Below are 23,233 nucleotides of genomic sequence, written 5' to 3'. Positions count from 1 at the left end.
TCTACACAGCCCTGGTGTGAGGTAGGCACACTCTCACACTGTTCCTATCGCCAGCATTCCTCGGCTGAAGTCAGAGAGGTGGGCTTGAGCAATTAGGCGTAAAACACATCTCTGTGTGTCATGTTTTAAATGTTCAATTTAGAGAAATTGCATTGGCAAATCAAGCCTTTTCCATCACTGTAAACTTCACTGAGCCCAGATACTACGTTCTGGATTGCCCATTCCTCCTATCTCCACGGCTGGAGTCACCTAGTCTTGACCTCGGGCTTAGCTCAAGATGACCTCTGACCTTAGGCTAGAGGGGTGTCAGGATATCTGGCCCAGCACCCTTGCTGTGTCCGTCTCTGTACCATTTCCTCTCTTCTTGGGCACCGTCCACTGCCTGCTGCAGGAAGGCCTGAGGCCCACCTTGTCCCCCAGGGCCTGCGTTCATGTCTTGTTCCCAAACACCGAGCCCCAAAGGTCACGGGTCCTCAAGGCCGAGATTCCGTCCCCAGGCCAATGTAGAGTTCTGCCGTCTTCTTGGCAAAGCTTCCAAGTTCTGGTCTACTTTCTAGGGCCTTCAGATCGCATCTGTTGCTGAAGTCCATCTGTCACCAAACTCCACCTGCCTCTCAGGACACCTCCAGTGGTCCCCCAAATCACAGACGGCATACTGGTTAGCAGCACAGCCTGGGTGTAAGCCTGGCTCTGCAGCTTGGTAACTGTGTGACTGTAGGCAAATGGCCCAGCCCACCGAGCTCAATTCCTGCAGCCGTGACAGCCCTACTTCACAGGGTTGTTACGAGAATCCGGCGAGGTCACACACGTAAAGTCAGGCACGGTGCCTGGCTCATATAAGGGCTCAAGAAACGCTGGCCACCAGCACAGAAGCTCCTCTATTCTGAAAGCTGGGAAATGCAAGCAAAACTCCACACCAAGGAAAAGCACCTCCAGCTGCCCAGAAGGTGGCACTGATGGTCACTCAGAGAGTCATTTTGGACCTTGGAACAAATGGACTTGTGAGCAGCCTTTTCAGAACTGACCTTTCAATGACAATAATAATAGTAATAACAGTAACAACAAGAAATACTTAGGTTTTACTCATTATAAACCAGGCACTGAGCTAAAACTATTACTCATTTGATCCTTTCAGTAATAAGGCTGGTACTTTATTACCCCATTTTACAGATGAGGAGACTGAGGCACAAGGTCACAGGACTAATAAGTGTCAGAGTCTGAACTGAACCCCAGCTTCTTCCTGGCTGCAGAATCTATGTACTTAACCACTATTCTGCTGCCTCTCTTAAGTAGTAACATTTAGGAATCAAAATAATTACTGTTGGGCTTCCCTGCTGGCACAGTGGTTAATCCACCCGCCAACGCAGGGGACCCAGTTCGAGCCCTCGTCCAGGAAGATCCCGCATGCTGCGGAGCAACTAAGCCCGTGCACCACAACTACTGAGCCTGCACTCTAGAGCCCACGAGCCACAACTACTGAAGCCAGTGCGCCTAGACCCCGTGCTCCACAACAAGAGAAGCCATACCAACAATGAGAAGCCCGCGCGCCGCAACAAAGAGTAGCCTCCGCTCACCACAACTAGAGAAAGCCCGTGCACAGCAACAAAGACCCAATGCAGCCAAAAAAAAAAACGACTTTGCGCTCCCAATGCAGGGGGCCTGGGTTCGATCCCTGGTCAGGGAACTAGATCCCACATGCATGCCACAACTAAGGAGCCCGGGAGCTGCAACTAAGACCCAGGGCAACCAAAAAATATATATTATAGTAATAATAATAATTACTATTCCCTCCCTCCCTCTTCTCTCGCTATAGGCCACTGGCCCAGATGCTTGTCCTTGTTCCTCTACCTTGGACTCCTTTACCTCCCAGCTGAGTTGGACATCCTGTCAGCCCAGGTTCATTCTCTGCTACCTCCCCCCCCAGGTAAGTCCCCACCTTTCTCTATGGCTGAATGGGCTGGATCCAGTCCCATCTTTAGGTGGGACACCTTAACAGTACTTGATGAACTTGATGAGTGAATCCTTAAGGAAAAACAGCCATTCACGTACAATTTATGTGTCCTGGATAGTTGTTAGATTGACCTAAAACAGGGTATGTCTGTAGCACGACTGATTGCAGATTATTTTTCCAGTAGCTTAAATCAAGGAGTATTGCATTAGCCAAGTAATGCCTATTTGATGAGGTGGAAGGGGTGTGTCTTCCCCTCTGTATGGTCTCTGACTGCTGGAAGCTGGCACAGGGGGGCCAGCAGCTCCATGACCTGTAATAGTTTATTCAGGGTCCACATAACGCACGTCAGCAGAGTGAGCGAGCACATCTCTGTCCTGGCATCAGACATCCCTTTGCTAGGTGTAGATGGAACGCATGGATGTCTGTCCACTGTCACCGTGGAAATATCATCATCAGAGTTGGTGCTACCTGCCTGTGAAGTCAAACCATTTTAATTAACTGGATACTGCTTCCTTAAATCCTTTTTGGAACCTGGCAAGCCCTATATGTGTATGTGCACACCAGATTTGGGAGGAAGTTTACAAGTAACTCAATGTCTTGTCCCTTAATTTTTCGTGTATTAACGTTGTTTTTGATGAAGTACTGCATTTACAAATCCATTTCCTCATGCTAAAAAGGTAGAATCAACAGAAGACAGTCAGGTACGTGATCTCAAAAGGGGAATTTCCTCGGAAGCCCTCAATGACAACACAAAGAAAACAAAGGGAGTTTGCGACTGTGAATCACGGTCTCCACCAAAATCCACATTCATTCACCCAGACAGCCTGGGAGGCAGCTGGCCAGCCCTTTGCTAGACACCACTTGGCAAAGCTGATTTCTCTCCAACCCTTTGCCACTGTTGGGCTGGCTCGCCCTCACTCAGAGCCCAGTTCACCCTCTGCCCGGATGATTGCATCCGCCCACTGGTGTTCACGGAGCTAAATCGTAAACAATTGCATCCCTATAGCAAATGAAAGGGAAAGTGCTAGTTACCAAAGCAGGAAAGTGGGGGTGGATTTAAACAGCTGGAGAGAGCACAGAGCCTTTGTGTCTGCTGAGGCGCAGAGCGAGCTCTTGCGCCTGAGAGGCGAGATAAGTGGGTGCCCTCTTGGGTCTCTGAAAAATGGGTCCGTGATTAAACGCCTGAAATTCCCACCCCAGCACCTGGAGGTCTGAAGTTTTCGAGCGCTCCGTCTAGAAGCCTTGCATAACTTTTGGCATATAATAGTGACGTAGGTGTGGATAGCGTCAGTGCCAGAGAATGTGCCCGGTGGCTAGCCATTCCCCTTCCCTCTCTGCCGGTGCCTATCTGGAGGGGCCCTGAAATGAGGATGTGATTTTCAAAGGAGATCAGGACAGTAAGAAGTAATCCAGGTGACCAGCAGGGCCATCAGAATCCCACCCTCTCAAACACACTCAGATAATCCTATGTTTCAGCCCAACTTTTATATCAAAAGGTTGAACAAATCTGAGGTGCCCACCCAGTGGACAGGATTTCTAGGTGCCTGAATTTCCAGGCTACCTAAGAGGGTAAGTGTGGCAAGCAGGGTGATGCCAGGCAGGCTCACGAAGGCCACTGTGTCCTGCTGAACCACAGAGGCTTTAGTGAATGAGAACCTTCCGCCCCCTTCAGTCCTCGTGGCCCGGCAGTGCGGGGATGAAGATAAAGGGGGCAGCGGGGGCGTGATTATTCTCACAGTCTCTGCACTCCAGGTGCTATTTTTACATGTCTGTGCGATTAGCCAGCCTGCTTTTTATTCCAAGCAGCCTCATACTTGCACTGGGACACACACACACACGCGCACGTGCGCACGCACGCACACACACACACACTCTCCACCTCAGCTCTGGATATACTATAACCTGCTCAGAACAGAAACCCTGATTCTTACCTGAACAGCTTGCAGGCTGAGGGCTGCTCCTCTCTCCGGTCGAAGGGAAAGGGGATCCACTTGGTCTCGTCCGCTCTGTGGTGTCACTGTCCCCGCGCTGCAGCTGCTTCTCCAGCAGCCCCAAGCCGACTCTCTGAACCTCCCGGTGGCCGCAGCTCTGTGTGGGGAGAGGGGACGGACCGTGGCATGTACATCAGGTTGCTGGTCCGCCTGCAGACACCGTGCCACAGAGCTGGCTCCCAGTCCCGCAGGGCTGTGCGGGAAGCAGGGAGGCAGGCGGGGGACTGATAATGCAGCCTCTGGGTCTCTGTCTGGCCTCGTTGATCTGCAGAGGGGACCTGCCTTAGCGACCCCACCCACAGGGATGCACACGGAGCTCTAAGGGCCCCCAACCCTGGGCAGCCAGTGGCAGGCCCAGGGGCACAGAGCTGGTGGCCAGCAGGGAAGGGAGGCAGATACAGCAGACGGCCGTGGCAGCTCTCCTGGGTGTTATTCTAGCGTGGTTTGTCCTGGGGCAAATGGCTGAACCGAATGGACTACTAGCCTGTCTGAGCAGATTCCTGTTTGTTTTGAGGCCTCAGTTGGCAGGGAAACAGCGGGTCACGGCTCAGAGACACTCCTCTGCAATCAGAAGGCTGCTGGATGAAAGGGAATCCTTTTTGCTTCTGGCATCTGGCATCCCCGCACAGGGTGTAGATGTCTGTGTGTGGCAGTGTGTGTGTGTCTGTCTGTGCTGTTCCCATGTTGCAAAGCTGCTCGAGGCAGTGGGCATGCAGTTTAGGGCTGGGGAGGGGCTGCAGAGAGAATATTTCTGCCCTTCCTCACCAGTGGTCCAGCCTGTCCATGCTGAACTAGGCGAACCATCCGGTGGGGATTTCTTCAGTGGACCATGGGTGGCATCTTTGTGCCCCTGGCCAGGATGGGGTAACGAAGAGAGGAAGCTGCCTGTACAAATAACTCTTTGGCTGCAAGGTGAGGAATGAAACTGGACTGAAAGGATACAGCTTGGGAGGTGTCTTTGAAGAGACCAAATGGAAACATGATTAATAGTTTCTTATAGTTGATGAAGAGTCCTACCTGCTTATGCAGGCGTCTGAGCCTGGGAGGTGTCACAGAGTGTGTGTGCAAGCCTGCCCACCTGGTGATTCAGATAGGAGGTACAGATTGGCCTGTTGGAATTAGAAATATGCTCACTGGTCTCTCCCTCCTCTGGGAAGGTGGGGGTGGAAAACTGTTCTCCAGACTCATCAGGGAGCAGCCAGGGAGACTTCATGTGCCTCTGAAGGGACAGGCTCAGAGAAGCTCACCTCCTGTGACAGAACTAGAGGCACAGACATCACACAGCTCTGATAATGGATGAGCCACAGATCTCCTAAAAGGGACTTGAGAGGTGCAGAAAGAGTTGATTTCTGCAAACTTTATTAACAGGAACCTCCGTGAATTGCCACTACCACATATTCAAAGGTCCTAATAATTTGCTTTTTAAAAAATAGTAATTTTCTCGAGCATCTGCACGATTCCAAAAGACCTCTGGATCACAGATGAAAATATTTCAGACAGTCATCTTCTCAATATTGGAGAATTGCTCTGCTGCATGCAGGGGGCAGGTGAACTGTTTTTAACCCCATGGAATGATAGATTGTAAAGTTAGGAAACACCCTGAAAACACCGAGGACAGAGATACAGCTCAGCGTCTCACCCAGGTTGCCCCCGTAGTTTCTAAGTCCTCACCGGGTCTGAAAGCTGGTCTCCCACCTCAGGCTAGCACTCTTGAACCTGCCCACACAGGGCTGTTGAGCAGTTCTGGGCTGCTCAGCATCTCAGGGCCCTGACTCCCTCCTTCCTGAAAGAGATTCATGAGGCTCTCCGAGCCACGTCTTTCCCGCAAGCCAACACGATTACGGTGACAATCAAATGTGCCCAAGCATGTGACAGCACCTTGAACACCGGTAATGCAAGTGTAAGTCATTATTTTAGTGTTACTTCTCCATTACATCTAGTTGTGAAATGCTGTTAAAAAAAAAAAAAAGCCAAAAAACCACACAGCTTTCAGGCAAATACAACCACTAGCTACTGATATAAACCAGTTTCTTTATTACATATCAGGTGTTGTTCAGCAATGTTCCTGTCCAAATACTGGGAACTGATTCCTCAGTTCCTTAAAGTGCTTACTGTGATATAATTCTCCTCAATATTGAATTTTTTAATGTGTTGGTTTAACTTCCCTCAAGTTCCATATTTATTTCAACTTCCATGTTGAAATGGAAGTGTCTAGATCTTTCATTTTTAAAAAATTTATTTTATCGAAATATAGGTGATTTACAATGTGTTAATTTCTGCTGTACAGCAAGGTGATTCAGTTATACATATATATATTCTTTTTCATATTCCTTTCCATCATCGTTTATTACAGGATATTGAATATAGTTCCCTGTGCTATACAGTAGGACCTTGTTGTTTACCCATTCTCTATGTAATAGTTTGCATCTGCTAATCCCAAACTCCCACTCCATCCCTCTTCCACCTCCCCTCCCCCATAGCAACCACAAATCTGTTCTCTATGTCTGTGAGTTTGTTTCTGTTTCATAGATAGGTTCATTTGTGTCATATTTTAGATGCCACATATAAGTGATATCATGTATTTGTCTTTCTCTTTCTGACTTACTTCACTTAGTATGATCATCTCTAGGTCCATCCATGTTGCTGCAAATGGCATGATTTCATTCTTTTTTATGGCTGAGTAGTACTCCATTGTGTGTGTGTATGTATACATACCATACCTAGATTTATCATTTAAATAATATATGTTCAGATGCTTGGAGTCATGAGACATGATAATGTTAATACTTCCTGGCCCCTCTGTTATTTAACATGGGAAGGGACAGGACGTTTCCTAGTTTAAAAGTTTGGCCTCACAATAGCCTTCCAGCTCTGGGCTAGGAAATAGTCCATGGAAATAATAGCTGTCCAAGCCACTTATTAAGCGTTCACAAGATGCTAGATCCTATAGAGAGTGTGTAACAGAAACCATATCTTCCCTCAAAGCGTTTAGACCACTTTTAAAGCCATTAAAACTATTTAAGGTGTTTAAGTGATTAAAACTTTATATGCTTACTAGCCCTGCAGAGGGTGGATCTGAGAAAGGAAGAAAATGACAGATTTCAAGGACCAGCAAAAATCCTAGTAGAAGCCGGGTAGGTTTATCCACAGAGGTGTGGCCTTGGCCGGAGTCAGCCACGTCTAGAATGTTCTGGCCGGTGCTGGAGGTGAGATTTTTTTCCTTCCGTGTCCTAAGAGATTGACTCACTATCAAGCACTTCAGCGGCAGCTATTACAGAAAGTGGTTCTAAACCACTTATAAGAGCTTTAGAAGGACGAGAAAGGTAGAATGGGGCGTTTCTTTGGTTTTTTCTTATTCTGTGCTCAGTGCCTCTGAAAATCAGATGTAAAACTGTCACTTTTTAACTGCACCAACATGAAAAAGGAATCAGAGCGTGATAGATTCAGTAGGACTCCAGATGTCCCAGAAAATAAATTTTCTTTCTCTCCCGGCATAACACATAAGCCCTGGCTTCTTGTTCTTGAACCTTGAGGCTGACATTCAGTATTTGCTTTAAAATTTCCCCTTCGTACATCCTGTTTACATAAACGGTACAGTTATGTGAAATGCATACCAGACACACTGCATTTTCTTTCTAATCTCATTTGACCTTGTTCGGACTCAACAAATCCTAATCAACTGACAGGAGAAATCAGATACTGCCTGCCGCTTTCTCCCTGCAGTAAAGTATTTCCTTCTGTTTATGCCCAATCATGCAATTAAATGAAGGGCATGCTGGCCTCCTGGCGAACCGGCTGCCAAGATGACGGAGGGGAGCAGTTTGACAAATAGGGCACAGGGAAATACAGCAGACATTCACAGGAAATTGTATTGGTTGCCCAAGGAGACCTGACAGACACAAACATCACCAGAGCTACAGGACAGAAATGGGGTCCAGAGGTCCTCCAGTGGGAAGGTGCCTCGCTCTGATCCCACTCTAACCCAAGGACAGGAACTTGTCCCAGTTTGTCAGCCTGGCTCTCAGCGGCTTCAGGGGAGGACGCCTAATTAGAGAGGGTCATACCCATGAGAAGTAGGCTTCCTCTTTCTGATATTGGTCACCCATAGCCTATTGTATGTTTTCCTAGATCTCAGCTTTTCAATTTTTATTTTAAAATATTTTATCTTTAAATAAAAGTAATGCCTTGTGCACATGTTAAAAATGCACAATGTACAGAGAGGCATAAAATGACCCTCACTAACCCCCTTCTTCCCAAGATAACCACTATTTACTTTTTTTTCTGGATCCTTTGAGGGACAGAAATGTCTTCACACACTTGAATGTGCGTATGCTTAAAAGCGATTTACTAGGCACAGTCCTGCATTGTTTGTTTTTCACTTAATAACAGATCTTTGCACATTGGTCTAAGTGCCAATATTCCTTGCCTGCATTATTGCAATACCTCCTCGCCGACTTCCCTGCTTCTTTCTACCCTTACCCCCTACAGTTCATTCCAGAGGGATCCTGCTAAAAGATAAATTGGATCATGTTTCTATTTGGTCAAAACTGCCCAGTGCCTTTCTTTGGCACTAAGAACAAAAGCTGAGCTTGCTGTTACCACCTGCCCCTCCCAATCCATCCCCGATGCATTCCTCCTTTTCACTGTGCTCCAGCCTCACTGTTCCTCATACAGGCCAAGTGTGGTCCTACCTCAGGGCCTTTGTACTTACTGTTCCCCCTGCCTGAAGTGCATGCATTTCTTTTCTGCCCCTTGATTCTCTACATGGCTGGCCCTTCCTTACCATTCTGGTCTCATTTCAGACCCTCCTCCCTGACCACCTGTTCTAAATCAGCCCCTCATAGATCTTTCTTTTTCTTCATAGATCTTTTTACTAGCTGAGAATTATCATGTTCAGTTATTTGTTTACTTATATGTTGTCTGTCTTCTCCTAGCACACACACTGGAATGTAAAGTCCGTGAGGAGAGCAGGGATTTTATCTGTCTTTTCACCCTTATATTCCCAGTACTTGGACCAATGGTTCTCAAACTTGAATGTGCATCAGAATCGCAGATGACTGTACCCCAGCTCCAGAGTTTCTCATTCAGTAGGTCTGGAGCGGGCCTGGGAATTTGCATGTCTAACAAGTTCCCAGGAGATACGATGCTGCTGGTCCACGGACCAGACTTTGAGAACCACCAGTCTAGACAGTGCCTGGCACACAGTGAGTTGCTTATACGTTTATTATGTGAACACACGAGTCTGCACGGAGGGATCTGCTATTTTCTTTGGAATGGCAGTTTTATTTTCACTGTATCATTTATTTATATTTACTGGACAGGAAACCTCCTCCAATTCTTTGTGACAGGAGGACCCCAAGTTCTGTCATCTAAAATGATGTATCAGCTCCATTGGTTTGTCAGCCAATGATCAGAAACCTAAAGTGTTATAGGCCCAGGGGAGCCAGTGAGAGGCACCCCTCGTTCTCTGCCTCAGTAACACGTCAAAGCCAAAGTGGGTGGGATTCTCCCTTCATATGTGACAGAGAACTTTCCCTATGGGGAATCACTCAGGCCTCCCCTGTAATTGTTTAACAACTGTCCTGTTCACTTGCCTTGGTGCGTTGGAATGTATACAACACACACACACACACACACACACACACACACACACACTTTTTCATACTGAGTTTCAGGAAGTTACAAGATGCCCCAAGTCCATTTTAATCTCAAATTTTAAAACTCCTGATCTAATCATTGGCTATCTATTTGGCAAAACAAACAAGAACAACCTGGATCCCCAGTTTGTTTTTAAATTCCCAATTAAATAAGAGGTTTAAATGTAATAAGACAAACCTTAGAGGACAACATTAGAGAAGAGCATTAGAGGAAAGCATTAGGTAATGAGATTTACCATCTTAGGATGGGGAATGCTTTTTGAAGCATGATTTGAAACCCAGAAACAAAAACTGAATAGTGAGATTGATTCCGTAAAATTTAAAATGATCTGGACAAGAAAGAAGAAAAAAGATCCTCCAGTTTAGACTCTGGGGGGAAATCTATGGAGCCTATCTTTTCCGTCTATATTCTTTCCACTTGAATTGTCTGGGTGGCCTGTGGCCAAGCGTGGTGGGATGAGACATAAGCTTATCAGAGCAGACGGGGTAAGACCACATCCTTCAGCAAAGCCCTGTCACTGGGTTCATTAGCCATGGTTTGGGGGTTTTCTGAGTAATTTTATTGAGATGTAATTCACATACCATGGAGTTTGCCCATTTCCAGTATACAATTAAGTGGTATACAATTAAGTGGTTTTAGTATGTTCACAAAGTTGTGCAACCATCACCACTGTCTAATTTAGAACTTTTTTTGGTCATCCCCGGAAGAAACCCCATACCCGTTAGTAATCATTCCTCATCCCTGCCCTCCCGCCAGGCCTACGCAACCACCGGTCTACTTTCTGTCTCTGTAGATTTGCCTGTTCTGGCCATTTCATATAGATGGGATCATACAGCGTGGGTTTCTTTTCCTTATAAAGCATAGTGTCTTTAAGGTTCATCCACATGGTAGTTCGATCCGTATTTATCAGCACGTCATCCCTCTTTATTGCTGAATAATATTTCACTGTATGGGTACGCCATCTTTTATTTGTTCATCAGTTAATGGACATTTGGCTCATTTCCTCTGTTTAGATATCATGAGTAATGGTGCTGGAACATTCGTGTTATATACAAGTTTTTGTGTGAATATTTGTTTTTATTTCTCTTGGATCTAGTGGCGGTTTTTCTCTTAAATATTCACCCAAAGCCTATTACTTAGCCTATTTAATTCTTTGGGTTTTAGCTTTGTTCTGTCATGACCGCCTGGGGAAGCAAGCAGGCTTGGACCTCAGAGGCCCGCTTCCCGGAGTCCCGGCCCCTCCCTGCTTCTGTGTATTTGGGAACGTGCTTTCATCTCACTGTGCCTCCCTCGTGGGGATGCCAGCTCTCTGAGCCTCTCAGGGATACTGTGAGGATTCATGGCATACACCCAACAGGATCTGCTCTCGAGAAGGTGCTAACTCACAAGAGCAGGTTCACGTGCATCAGAGAAACAAGATACCCTCAGACCAAGGGCTCCCAGCACCACAGGTGATGGCATCAACCGAGAGGCCAGTGGCTGGATGCAGAGGCACAGACGTTATAAAACAAAAAATACCGTTTACTTAAGATTTGGGTTTCCTTGGAGATCTGAATTTGCTGAATTTGGTTGCTTTCCAAATCCTGCAAGCTGCCCTCTGAGTGAGGCCTCTGGCCTGGTCACCCTGTTCAGGGGGCAGGAGAAAGGACAAGGCCTGGTGATGGGCAGCCGGACGGGCAGACAGATTCTAAAGCCCACCCTCCAGCTAACGTTTCCCCAAAGACCATTCTAATCGAAGAGCTCATCTCATCAAAAAGCACCTTGCTCTCTGCAGAGCCCCAGAGGTACCTCCTTTTGTGAAATTCCTCTGCCCCTGACCTTCTTGTTGGCTCTGGGGTAGGGGTGTGACCCCTCATCGCTGGGCGAACCCCCTGTAGAGGCACTGGGAGCCCCGGAGGCAGAAGAGGGGCCTAAAATATTTGAACTTTCTCCTGCTCTCTGACCAATCACCTGTGCCCCTCGCTCTTACAAATCAGGCAGCAGGAAGTACCACTGATGAACATGTAACTGAGGAATCTAATAGGAAAGGAGATGGTAGGCTTGCCTCGGTTCTAACTCCCACGCTGCCACTTACTAGCTCTCTGATCTAGGACAAGTGACTGAGTTCTCTGAGACTCAGTTTCCCCATCTGTTAAATGGGGATAATAGTGGTATTTACCTCGTAGGGTCACTGTGAGGATTACCTGAGATGATGCCTGTCAGGGGCTCCAGTACACATTCAGAGCTCCATCGGTGTTTGTCATAGTTATTACATTACTTATACAATCAGAATTAAGGCTCTCAAGTAATCTAGCCATCCTCTCTAAGCTATTTAGGGAGGCTGTTTTTATCTATTTTTATTGGTTGGAAGCACCTAATGTGTGTTAGACACCACAGGGAGGGCTGGGGATGAAACTTAATTTTCCCCAGGAATGTAAAATTCAAGCTGGGAGAGAAACTAAGATACATGCAGTTCTTAAAGAACGGGTAAACAGTGGACTGCAATGCCGAGGGGCAGCGCTGTCCCAGTGTGGAGAGGGAGAGAACAGAAAAGGCTGGGTGGGCCAGATGCGGCCTCGGAGGGGAGGCAGCACGGAGTCTGGCCCTTGAAAGGCAAGATGGGTTCACATTAGCAGAGAAGAGGGAGGAAGAAGTGGGCAAAGGTGGGTGAAGGGAAGGGGAGACCCGTGGGAGCACAGGCAGGTTGGGGGCCCAGTGGGTCTGGGCATGGTGGGTAGTCTGAGCCAGAGACAAGCCTTCTGGTGTCTTTCCCACTCTCAGGTCTCTAGGGATGACGTACCATGGGGTCTTTTAGTCACCTGTTCTACTAATAATTATCCTTTCTATGAGACTTTCTGTCACGCGTACATTATTGTGGACTATAAGAGGGAGGAAAGAGGCGGGGTTATGTTGGAGGAGCTCTGGCTCTTAATCTAGACGATCACAAAAAAAGCCGTACAAAGTGCCAACCAATGACCTTGGCCATCCTGCATGCAGCCCCCTTGATTGTCTTCGGGGACCCAGCCTTTCGTTGCTTTCAGGCCGTGTGGTTTTGGGTGGGGATGACTACACCCCCATGGCAGGGATGGCACAGTACCCACATTGGTTCAGTGAACTGTGACCCTGAGACTCTAGCTAGAACTGTTGGGAAAGGGAAACACCTATTCTTGTAGGTTGGCTGGGCCAGTAGGATGTCAGCCCCCAGCTGCTGGCAGCCATCTTACCACCAGGATGAGTGAGTCTTCCTGGGAGTAGAATGACACAGGGATGCAAAGCAAGAAATGGAGAGAGACAGATTCAGGATAACATCATCTGGGCACCTGGATCCCACCATATCAAAACCCTGGCTGTTTCAGTTACATGAGGAAAACATTTTTCCCTTTTTTGGTCTAAGTCTCTTCAAACTGGATTTCAGTCCATTGTCACTAGAAGAATCTTGACTTATTCACGGAGTTATCTTGTTCCCAGCAATGTTGTTGGCTTTACTCTGAGCATAGATATTTGTGGTCCTGAGCCAAGGGATAATGGTATGCGTGTGCAAGCGATGGAGACACCTATCCGTACCCTCAATAGGCACAGGTACATGTCACGTGCTCGGGTGGCGGAGATGTTAGAAGGAGAACCCAAAACTCTGCAAAATGTTGTTCTTCTTTGCCCCTTGACTCTGCTTACAGAGCAGTTCTCCCCAAACCCTTGATTTTATTCCTCTTGTTCTCAACCAAAGAAGAGAGTTCTTGGATCTGTTAAGTATATTTTGCAGGGTTCTAAAGTCATCAGGGAGAGATGGGGAAGGGGGGGAAAGGAAACTCTACAGATGCCATTTGTGTTTTTTCCCTTTTGCCCAGTTACAGGGAATCAGCTGGCATCCTTTTATTTATCTCCTATTCGATGCAGAGCTTTTAAAAAACTAAGCAGTAGCATTACTGCAATGAGATTTGTCTAATGATTTTCTGGGAAATGTCTTCTTGGATCTCAGCAAAGATAATTCACTTTGTAGAAACCCTTTCCTGCTTCCCTGCTAAGCATTCGACTCACCCAGTTCTTTCTGGAAGCAAGCTGGCCTCCGAATGAGAGAAGGGAGTACGGGAATGCTTTAGTCTAGCATCCATCACACAGCCTCAAGCCTGCCACCGACTCAGATCAGGGAGAAGCAGGGGGCGGGTGGGGGGAGAGCGTTTGTGCAGAGCACAAGCCTGAAGCCAAGCGGAAAGTCCACAGCAATCGGAGCCCCTTGGAGGAACGGATGCACTCACCTCTGTACTTTGGTTCTGGGGCACTTTCTTTCTGGGTGACGGCAGCTGCGTAGCCTACAGCATCCACACTGTCCTACCAGGACCGCTGCAGGCAGGCCACCGCGGGAGGAAGGGCGTGGCCTTCACCAAAGGAGGCAATGCCCTTATTCCCCTGGAGTCCAGGCTGTTGGAGCTGCTTGTTCTCTCTCTCCTGCTCCCTCTCTGATGTGTATGGAGCTCAGGGAGCCCCCAGAGAAGGGCCGTGTGCACACCACACACCACACCCACCCCGATGCAGGTGGGCTCCGCAGCCTTGGGGAGCCTGGGGAGTGCGTCGTCAGGCCACCCTCATGGGGTCCCTACCAGTGCGGCTGGTGTAACCACAGAAAGTCCAAGGACAAGCACTTGTGTATTTATTTCTCCCCCTCTCATGTGATCTTATTTTTGGACCAAACACAAAAGCTATTTGGGGGCTGGACAGCTGCCAGGTGAAAGGGCAGTTATCTCATCCAACTTGTCTCCATGCCTCTCTCTCAACTATGTCCCTGTTACCTTTCCACGTATAAGGCAGAAGGCGGGAAGGGGGGCTTGCTCTGAACCTTACTTTTAATATATCTGAGCTATTAGTCCAAATTACTAACTTTATTTTAACCAGTTCATCCCCACCCTTTGAGGTTTCACAGAATATCAATCTAATGAACAAAGTCACTGCTTTTATATCTGAGGCTGGTGGGCATGTCCTACAGTCAACACGCATCTGGCCGTCATCTGCACACTGCTGTAGACACAGAGACCCTCTTACCAGCACTGGGTGGGACCCCACCCCTGGAAGGCACTTGTGAGCAATGTGGAGGAGTGAGGCTCTTACACTGAATCACACTGATTCTGGCTGTTTCCCCTGGCTGTTTCTGCTTCTAATTCCTAGGCTTGTAAAACTGAAAATATTTAAAAAGCTTGGGGTTTTGCCTCTGGTTCTTCCTCTTCAGACCTGAATGGGAAGCTTTGAAACCCTCATGCCTGACAAAATGCCAATTCCATATCATCTTTGCCATCACCACTGTCATTTCTTGAGCCCTTGCTAAATGCCATTTTCATGCTGAGCTCTCTTCTCGCGTTTGTCTCATTTATCCTCGCAACAGCTCTGTGGGGAAGGTAATCCTGTTCCGATCTGACAGCCAGAGAGGCAGAGGCTGGGGAAGGTGAGCTTGCCAAGGAGAGAGATCCCAGCCCCCATCATCTGACTGAATAGCAGGAACTTTCCGTCACTTTGCTCCCTGTCTCCATAAATTATTGAGATTTCACTGTTGTTTTCATTTTATAAGAAGAATAACAAAAACCTCACATTTGATTCAGACCCATGACTTCAATCCTCAGTTTCTTTTCCCAACCTCAGTTCTTGAAGGGAAAAAAGAATAAGGTTTTCATCTGTTTACAGTCCCAGGCCCTGATTCTAGGTACAGGATGGAGAGTCTCTGGCCTCCATTCTCCGTGGAGCCAGTTTCCTATGAATAATTCACTGTGCAAACACACACACACCAGAGAGGACTGGGTGGGGCCGCCCAGGCTGTGGTCCCCACTGCATCCAAGGTGAATTGCCCTTTCTGTCTGCTGCCTTGAGGGAGAGACAGGGAGAGGGAGCCCAATAGCTTGTCCAACACTGTCCTCTGCTGGCCACTAGCATGCATTACCCCTAGGATGGTGGTCTTCAAGACTTTCCAATGGGCACACCAGGGATTATTTTTAGAGAACCAGTTTCCAGTTTCCCAGTTTCTTTAGGTACCTTTTCCTAAAACTGATTTGCCTGAGAACATGTCTGTGTTCATAATAATCCTACCTTTACTGGAAAGCATACCCCTCACTCTTCAAAAATCTTACTAAGGAACCATAACCCTGAATGTAAAAATTTCCAGGTCCAGGTTCTCAAACTGGAAGCTTCCTTTAAAAATTTAATTCAACTTCCCTTAATAATTAATTAAGGCAGTCTTTAATTGAACAACTTTGTCTCTTCCATCCCTTGAATTTGAGGGAGAGTACCGTGAAAGTTGTAGAGAATATTAGAAATAAAAATAACAGATTAATAGGTACATTTAAAGAATGTTGTCACAGTTTAAAATTTTAATTCCAATATTTACAATATGCTGGAAGCTATTATCTTGAATCCATCCACCAACTTAGTGGTGAACGTTTAACGTCAATTTTTAAATGTGAGTAGAAGTAACATTATTTTTCAAAATTGTTTCAGAAGGCACAAGGGCAAAAATGGGTGAATCAGTCAGCCCTTGGCTTTTATCCATCCATCCATCCATCCATCTTTCCACCCATCCAGCCAACACCCATTGAGCATCTACTATCTGTCAGGCATTGTTTTGGGCACTAGACATAAAAATGGTGAGCAAAACCTGACATGTGACATGCCAAATTCTTACTTATGAGTCCCTCTAGGGAATTGAGTGAGGGGAAACAGATTAATGTAGTACTTTCTCAAATAAATATAAGAATTCACATTTGATAAGTACTTCCAAGGAGGGGTAGTCAGTAATGAGAGAACGTAGAATGAGGATTGTATGTTACGAAGATTGACCTAACTCACGGTGGAGATGTTAGGAATAAAGTCTGAAGCCAGAAAAAGGTATTCAGCAATCTCTATGAAAGGACTGTGAGAACCCAGGAAGAAAGGCCATTTTAATGTGGGAGGATTGGTGAATAGGATCAACCTTTGCAGAGTCAGTTGTTTTTAGAAAGGGCCTTTGCCCTTACACAAATACAGTCCATATTTAAAAATCACTGGGACCAAATTTTCCCCAGGGAACATTTGGCATTTTTGGTTGCTGCAACTGGGGTTGTGCTCACGGCACCTAGCGGGTAGAGGCAAGGGATGCTCTAAGCCTGCTGCAGTGTTCAGGATAGTGCCCTCCACAACAGAGTATCCAGGCTAGCCCTAAAGTCAGTAGTAGTGGAGTTGAGAAAGCCTGTTATGGATGGGCACAGGGCAGGCCTCGTCCACGTGTCTACAGTGGATGTGGACCTATTCATCCATTCATTCATTTGACAGGTGCTTATTGAGTACCCACTATGTTCAAGACACCATTCTGGGCATAATCGAGGCATACCAGGCACCCCCTAACCAAAACTGTCATCTCAAATGGCCTACCTGGGTGTGTTCCTGTTACCCAGCCTAAACTTTTCACCATTAAAATGGTGGCAAAACTGGTCTTGCTGTCTGTAGAGAAAGAGACAAAAATCTACGGATAGGATTCATGATATGGTGGCTGCAACATGGCAAGAGTGAAAACAGCCTAAATGTCTGTCAAGAGGGGAATAGCTACATCATCTGGTACATCCGTACAATGGTATACTGAGCAGCCAATAAAAAAAAGAAAGAGGCAACTTTCTTTGAGATGACACAGAAAATAACCATGAAGATATTAACTGGAAAAAAATTTTCAGAACAGCAGGTTAAATGAGATTGATCTGAGTTGTGTTTTTAAAATTGGTTTTTTGTGCGTGTTTGCTTGTGCATGCAATTGTTGGGAAAAGTCTCACCAAGTTCTTAAAAATGGCTACCTCCAGAAAGTGGGGAAAAATGTGTAACACGTTCATTGGGAAAAGTTCCCCACCTAATTCCCTCCTTTCACACCAGTTAGATTCTCCCCAGTTCATTCTCTCAGTTACTGCCAATATTCAGCCGCTCACCAACTTCTGGAGAACATTCAAAAAACTTCCAGGATAGTATCCATTCCTTATTATTAACCCAGGGTCCTTCAAAACTTGCCTCCAGGCAGTCTTTATGGGCTCTTCTTGAGAGCCGCTCTTCCTGCGACAGCCCTGTTCCCACCCCACCTCCCCAGAGCTTAAGTCATAGTGAACTCACCAGGACTTGTCACACCGTACTCTTTCAAGACAGGCTCACCTCTGTGCCTGAAAAGTAATCCTTTTCTTTTTCTGCTTGTATTAGTCAGGATAGACCAGGTTATACGACGTTTATAAATAATCTCCAAATTTTAGTGACTCAAAGTAACAAAGGTCTGTTCCTCATACATCAACGTTGACATGTCCATGTGTAGGTTGGCTGGGCAGTTCTGCTCCATGTCATTCTCAGTTGAGGGCCCAGACTGAGGGAGGTCCAGCCCTCAGCTTACAGGAAGGAAAGGGGAGAGATGGTTACTGTTACACTAGCACCTGGCAGTTACTCCTACTCACATTTCATTGGTCAAAATGAGTCTTATGGCCACACCTAACATAAAATGAGGTGGAGAATTTTAGTCCTATTATTTGCTTGGAAGGTGAGGAAGTGAGAGTCATAAATATTTGGGGAACCTGAATTCTATTAATTGCTCGGGGGGCTTCCCTGGTGGCGCAGTGGTTGAGAGTCCGCCTGCCGGTGCAGGGGACACGGGTTCGTGTCCTGGTCCGGGAAGATCCCAAATGCCGCGGAGCGGCTGGGCCCGTGAGCCATGGCCGCTGAGCCTGCGCGTCCGGAGCCTGTGCTCTGCAATGGGAGAGGCCACAACAGTGAGAGGCCCGCGTACTGCAAAAAAAAATAAAAATATATAATTGCTGGGTGCAAAATATATACATATATAAAAAATATATATGTATATACCTCCACGAAGTCAGGTTTACTGATCATGTTCAAACAATCTATATCCTTACTTATTTATCTGGTCATTTCTTGTGATTTTTGTCCATCTTAGTGTCATATGTTTTGAAGCCACATCATAAAATGTATACAAATTTTATAATCACTCTATTTTCCTTGTGAATTGAAATTTTAAAAATTATGATGTATCCTTCTTTAGCTGTAGTAATGCTTTTGGTCTGAAAATATGTTTTGTCTGATATTAATATATACTATAAATATTAATATGATTTTGCTTAATATTTATGTTTTGTCTACCCTTTACTTTCAACATTTTAAAACTAATATTTTAGATGTGTTTCTTATAAACAGTATATAGATTTTTAAAATCCAGCTCAATACTCTGACTTCTAATTGACGTATTTTGTTCATTTACATTTAATGAAATTACTGATATATTTGGATTCAAATCTACCATCTTATTAAATGTTTCCACTTGTCACATGCTCTACGTTCTTTTTATCCTCCTTTCTTTGTTTGCTTTTGGAGTGGCTAAATATTCTGTTTTACCCTCTCTTACGTTGCAAGTTATATACTTTTTTTTACTGTTCATTTAGAAGTTATCCTCGAGATCACAATATGTATCTTTGATTTATCAAAGTCTAATGTTAATTAACATTTTTATCTTCTTCCATAGTAATACAAGGACCTTAGAACATCTTAGTTCCATTTACCCCTCCCTCCTTACTTATGTGTACTTGTTATACATTTTAACTTTTTAAATCCCCAGTGGACATTGCCCTGTTGTTTTGTACAGTCTACTTCATTTGGATTTCCTCAAATTAATCTCTGCATTGTTCTTCGTTTTTTCCTGCACCTGTAATCTGTCATATTAAATCATTTTCCTTTCCCTTAAAGAACATGCTTTAGTGTCTGCTGCTGGTAAAGAATCCTGAAAATGTCTTAAGTTAACCTTTGTTATTAGAGGCTCTTTTCACTGGGCCTGGAATTCTAGGTTGGTACTTCTTTTCTTTCAGCCCTTGAAAGATATTTAAATTCTACTAATTTCTAGCTTCCATTGTTTCTGTCAAGAAGCAAGCTAACAGTCTATTCCTTTTTTCAAGTAATGATAGCTGCTTTTAACGTTTTTTTCTTCTCTTTGTCTTTGGTTTTCATATACTTTACTATGACGTGTACCTAGGTGTAGTTTTTATTTATCCTGCTTGGGGTTCCCAGGGATTCTGGGATCTGTGGCTTGTTTTTCGTCAATTTTGGCAATTTCTCAAATATTTTCTCTTCAAATTATTGCTCCCGCCCTATTCTCTCTCTCGTCTCCTTCTAGAACTTCAATCCTCACTTTATCTTCCACATCTCTTATTCCCTCCACTGTATGTTCCATCCTTGTGTCTCTCCATGTTTCATCCTGATGTTTTCTTCTAACCGACTTCCCAGTTCATCACTTCTCCCTTTGACTGTGTCTAATCTGCTTTAAACCCATCCAGTCAGCTCTTTACTTTTGTTATTATATTTTCAACTCTAAATTACTATTTGGTTATCTTTCAAATCATTATTGTCCCTTTTTAAGAAAATTTCCAGTTCTCTGCCATATTTTTAAATCTCATCTTTTATCTCCTTTGCACAAAGTCTGTGTCCAGTAACTCCAAAAGTGGAATTCTCTGGGATTGTTTCTATTGTAGTTGTTTCTGTTGGATCTCATTCACGTTGTCTTGTTTCCTCATGTGTCTCGGTACCTTCAGACCGAATTGTATGTGAAAAATTGTTAGTAGAAGTAAAGTGAGACGTTATGGTGTTATCTTCCTCCAGAGGTACGGTAAGTCCCCTACATATGAACAAGTTCCGTTCTGAGAGTGCGTTCATAAGTCCAATTTGTTTGTAAGTGCAACAAAGTTAGCCTAGGTCCCCAACCAACACAATCGGCTATATAGTACTGTATTGTAATAGGTTTATAATACTTTTCACACAAATAATACATAACAAACAAACAAAAAATAAACATTTTTAGTCTTACAGTACAGTACCTTGAAAAGTACAGTTGTACAGTACAACAGCTGGCGTACAGGGGCTGGCATCGAGTGAACAGGCAAGAAGAGTTACTGACTGGAGGAGAGGGAGGAGGTGGGAGATGGCAGAGCTGAAGGATCGTCAGCGATAGGAGACGGAGGGCGAGCTGCAGTTTCACTCACGCCTGACGCTGATGGCACAGGATCTGGTTCCTTGCTGGATTCAATTCTATCTACCCTCTTCAAAAAATCGATCCAGTGATGTCTGGGTAGTAGCTCTTTTTTGTCATTGTAGATGACACAGTAGCACTGGATTGCATTCTGAACGACTGCTGCAACCCTTGTGTACCGTTCTATGTTCAGGTGTGCCTCCTCAAACAGAACTAACTTAGGTGATTGGACACATGAACGCACGTTTGCATCTTTGAAACTTTGCAAGTTGGAGGTTTGTATGTAGCGGACTTACTGTACTTACGTTTGCTTCTGCTAGGCACCTGGGGTTACTAGCAACCTGGTCTGGCCAATCTGGCCTTAATCCAGTTTGAAGCATTAAGCTCATTGGAAGCTGGGTTGGGACTCTGCAAAATCTGGTTATTTTCAGTTCACCTAGTCTTAAGGTGCAATTTCAGGGTCTTTGTCTAAAACGGGGAGTTACAGTACCCCGGCTCCTTCGGTGGGCACTGGATCCCACCGTGTGTCCCCTTAGACATGCAGAGCTGCCTAGGTGCTGCTTAACCTCTCAGCTTCTTAGTTGTCTCTTCCTGAGGCAGCCAATATCCCAAGGGGGAAAGGGCCCCCAGTTGTTGGGCTTGTCTCCCTGAATGGCCATCTTTTCCCAGAACTTGGTTTGGCAATTCTTCACGATCTTCTTAAGTTTTGGGTGCCTTCAGGCTGATTTTTTTCTTATTTTGTCCAGCCTTTCTAATTGTCCCCAGCAGGAAAGCAGACCCCGATGATCTAGTCTGCTGTTACCAGATGGTAAGAAGTATAAATGTAGGAAGTTGTCCAGGTGTTTGGGCACGTGCACACCTTCTGTGAGTGGTGGGCACTGGGGTCAACCAGAGAGCATGTGCTTATTTTTGCCTTATGGGGATGAAAGTCTCATGTTGCCAGATTTTCCGGTTTTTTTCAAGAGAAGTAGGAAATGTGGGCTTTTTAAATGTGAAATCCCAATTTTCAATGGTGGTTAAAAAAAATTAACTCTCAATGAGCCACACAAGGTCCATCTGGGGTCCAAACCGAGCCCACTGGATACCAGTTTGAAATAGCTGGACTGCAGTCTGCATTGATGGGAGAAGTGGGGTGAAGGGTGGTTCTCCTCTACCAGTAAACGCTAGCCTCCAGCGGTCCAGGCTGCCTTGAATAAACACCAGGCCCTCATACAAAAAAATAACTTTCAAACCACTTTATGTCTCTACGGAAATCTCTTAAAAATGCCAAGGGGGAGGATGGATTCCAATCATAACACCAAGAACATTTCTGAAAAGCCGTCTCCCATCTCTCTCCCAAATCCCCCTCATGGCAGCTCAGCAGCTACTCCAGTCCCCCAGAATTCATCTCTTTAATTCCTCCCAGTTCAGCCCATCCCTGGCTCTTATCTCCCTTGTCCCCCTTCTTACCTTCTGATCTGTTCTGCTTCTTCCATTAGGTGATTCTCCGCCTTTGCTTCAGTGACCCCATCAAGGCATCTGAGTCACAGCACCACACAGTGCAGAACCCCTTCCCATGGTTTCCTACCTTCTGCGCGAGATAGGCTCCAAAACTTCGTGGGCCAAAGCTAAATCCTCCTTCACAGGAAGTGGGGGCAGGGAGAAACGATGCTGTCAATACTCTAAAATATGTGTGTTTTCCTGTCCCATCAGCTCTGCCATCTGGGATGGGGTGAAGCCAGGACAAGACGTCATTTTGCAAAGGAGGCAGAGCCCATATCAGGATGTCTTGGCACCAGGGTGAGTTTTCGGATGGCTGCCATCTCCTTGTCACTTACTTTCTATTGAAAGGACAGGGTCCCACCCAACCCACCACCCCTCCCACAAACGGGGAGGGAGAAGCCAGAAGGAAGAGAAATCAAAGTGGACTTTTTCTGATGTGTCTAAAAATAGAACGTTGGCAAAGCCTGTCACAGAATACAAAGTATTTGATAAAAATAGCATCTGTTGAGCTTGGAACTCAAGCTAGAGATGCATGGAGATGAAATTTATTCCTTCCTTTAGTGTTTCCATATTAGTGTAACAATTCTGTCTCTCTCTCATTGATGAGGGTTCAGATGCTGCTCTTTGTGGCCAAGTGGCTTCCTTTCCCAGGGTCTGATGGTGGAGGAGGTGCTGGCCGAATTAAAGAAAGCACTAGACTGGGAGGGTCATGGGTCATGGGTGTGGGTCCACCACTCTCACACCCACCCTTCACTTTGACTCACAGTGTCAGGGCTCACTTACGCCAGCTTGTGAGTTTTCTAAATAAGCCAGTGTTGCTGACTCACAGAAGCCTGAATAGTAATAATAACTGTGTAGTAGTATTACTCCCCCAGAGGGAGGCTACTTGCCATTTTGGCAAGTCCACAGAGGCTGCTGTCTCCCTTCCCCGCCCCCCAAGCAGCTCCCCAAGGTGTCTGGGGCTCACATTCTCTTCCTGCTACTGAGGATCCCACAGGGTTGTCCCTCTCAGGTCAGGATGGGATTCAAGACCTGCCCTTTCTCAAATCACATCCCATAGCCCAGGGAATTACTAGCCACAGGGACTGTCGCCTCTCATCAGCTCTCCCAGATCCCAGCTCCCCAGATGTCCTGCTCTCTGCTGAGTTTCCTTTACTGAGAAGCAAAGCT

At 45.8% G+C, this 23,233-nt stretch overlaps 1 protein-coding gene and 1 long non-coding RNA gene across 5 annotated transcripts in view; one reads left to right on the top strand and one right to left on the bottom strand.

Annotated features, from left to right (window-relative positions):
- Window positions 1-14,209, bottom strand: part of FGF1 (fibroblast growth factor 1) — a 102,187-nt gene extending 87,978 nt beyond the window's left edge. Inside the window, exons 1-2 of one of the 4 annotated variants that reach the window (XM_033406548.2) lie at window positions 13,833-14,207; window positions 3,883-4,039 (exon numbers count right to left, since the gene is read on the bottom strand). The gene's annotated coding sequence lies outside the window, so the exon portion shown is untranslated. Of the gene's footprint in view, window positions 1-3,882; window positions 4,408-13,832 lie in introns of those variants that run through there. The other 3 variants (XM_049708060.1, XM_004280221.3, XM_033406547.2) reach the window with 3 other exon arrangements.
- The window catches only part of LOC125964013 (uncharacterized), a 99,044-nt gene extending 76,676 nt beyond the window's left edge, over window positions 1-22,368 (top strand). The window contains exons 2-3 of the long non-coding RNA XR_007476505.1: window positions 1,814-1,924; window positions 22,274-22,368. This is a non-coding gene — a long non-coding RNA (uncharacterized LOC125964013). The remainder of the gene's footprint in view (window positions 1-1,813; window positions 1,925-22,273) is intronic.
- The last annotated feature ends 865 nt before the right edge of the window (window positions 22,369-23,233 follow it).

The sequence above is a fragment of the Orcinus orca genome, chromosome 3, assembly GCF_937001465.1.
Source record: "Orcinus orca chromosome 3, mOrcOrc1.1, whole genome shotgun sequence".
NCBI lineage: Eukaryota > Metazoa > Chordata > Mammalia > Artiodactyla > Delphinidae > Orcinus > Orcinus orca.
The sequence above is the reverse complement of the archived record's forward strand: the minus strand, read 5'-3'. Positions and strand labels throughout refer to the sequence as shown.